The 1,925-nt window shown below is 39.9% G+C and overlaps 1 long non-coding RNA gene across 1 annotated transcript in view; it reads left to right on the forward strand.

Annotated features, from left to right (window-relative positions):
• The window catches only part of LOC116379754 (uncharacterized), a 1,557-nt gene extending 237 nt beyond the window's left edge, over positions 1-1,320 (forward strand). Inside the window, exons 2-3 of the long non-coding RNA XR_004212468.1 lie at positions 329-434; positions 698-1,320. This is a non-coding gene — a long non-coding RNA (uncharacterized LOC116379754). The remainder of the gene's footprint in view (positions 1-328; positions 435-697) is intronic.
• The last annotated feature ends 605 nt before the right edge of the window (positions 1,321-1,925 follow it).

Below are 1,925 nucleotides of genomic sequence, written 5' to 3' on the forward strand. Positions count from 1 at the left end.
CACACACACACACACACACACACACACACACACACACACACACCACACACACACACCACACACACCACACACACACACACACACACACACCACACACACACACCACACACACCACACACACACACTCACACACACCACACACACACACTCACACACACACACACACACACACACACACACACACACACACACACACCACACACACACACCACACACACCACACACACACACTCACACACACACACACACACACACACACACACACACACCTGAGATCACCTGGAGCCTGCTGTGTTCACACCTGTGTGTGTGTGTGTGTGTGTTTCAGGTCCATTGAGCCTCTGGGTTCGATCACCTGGACTGTAGAGTTCCACCCTCGTCTGTCGGGAAGCCGAACCCTCGTTGCTGTGATGGACTGTGAGAACCTGCGTCAGGTGACCATCTTTAATTAAACCCAACGAAGCATTTCACCGTCCTTTTCTTTGTCAAGCTAATTCAACATTTTAATTTCACCGTACGGAGAAGAAAGTCTCCGCTGTCTATATCCTGCGTTTATTTACCGTCTGAAACTCTCATCCATCACTTAAGGTTTTCGTTACTGCCGCTCAGAGCCTCCGTCCCTGCAGACGTAATCATTCAACATGGCGTCTGATCTTAGTTTAAAGGTGGATTGTTTGTTCTGTTGTTTGTTCTTCAGGTGATGGGATCTGCTACAGTCAACATCATGCCCTGAGATGCTGATTGGTCCACAGAGCTGTGACGCCCGCCCCTCGCCATTTCCGCCATTTCCGCCAATCACAGCAGCTTGAAACTGAGTGGGCGGAGCCTAACCAATCGCACAAATCTTTGATTTCTTCTTTAATTTCATTTAGTGCACAAATAACATGAATTTGATATTTTTGCTGTTGGAGGAAGCTTTGTGTGACATTTAAAAATGAGTTCAGTTAATAAATACTTTTTAACATCACTTCAGCTGGCAAATTTAGATTTTTAATTGATCTCAGTATAAATATGTGAAAAATCCATATCTTGGATTCTTGAAGTCGTCGTGCAAACACACATTCAAATAAAACCTTTGCTCTGCTTTGTTTGTGATGAAATTTACAGTTAAAAGAGTTTTAAAATGTCTCTGATTCACTTCATCACATTAAGATTATTTCCTCTTTCACTGAGTTAAATCTTTTAACCAGCTTCAGTTCTGATCATAACTCCCAAACAATATTCATTTTGAGACGTTTCACCCTTTCAGGGCCGGTTTGTTTCAATAATGTCACTGTTGTTGTTATTTAGGTTGTGTTCAATGCTACGGGAATTAATAAACAGCTCACACATTTGCCAAAATGTATTCTATAATAATAATAATAATATTAATGATAATAATAATAATAATGTTTTGCCAAAATCATTTTAAAAAGCCCCAAAAAGTCCCTTTGAGGCCAAAGTGGAGAACTTAACACACAGAAACAACCGACTGGACTCTTTTTGTGTTTTTAGATCGTAAAGAAAACAAACTTCAGGAAATTTTCCCCCAAAATGAGTCGAACTGTGTTTTCTCGTGTTGTTTGACCTTTGAACACTCAGTGTGATCCGTCAACGTAAATAGATTCAACAAAACTCGCCCTTTTCTTTGATAAAATGAGATTTGTAAGCTAAAGATCAGAGCTGATATGAAACGTCACACCTGTTCAATCATCAGCTTCCTTTTAGGAAATGTGATTGTGTTCTTTTGTATTAATGCAGAACCTTTCTACTCAATAAAAGCATTTTCAAAAGCACTGACGGTGTCGCATTCATTCATTCATTCATTCATTCATTCATTCTGCATAATGAGTACTTTTATTTGTTGTATTTCAAGTGTATTTTGATGCTTTTATACTTAAAATTCTGAATTCTATTTCTTCACTGTGGCAGTGCTGGAAGAAGTA

The sequence above is a fragment of the Anarrhichthys ocellatus genome, unplaced genomic scaffold (assembly GCF_004355925.1).
Source record: "Anarrhichthys ocellatus isolate YVR2014 unplaced genomic scaffold, GSC_Weel_1.0 scaffold5105, whole genome shotgun sequence".
NCBI lineage: Eukaryota > Metazoa > Chordata > Actinopteri > Perciformes > Anarhichadidae > Anarrhichthys > Anarrhichthys ocellatus.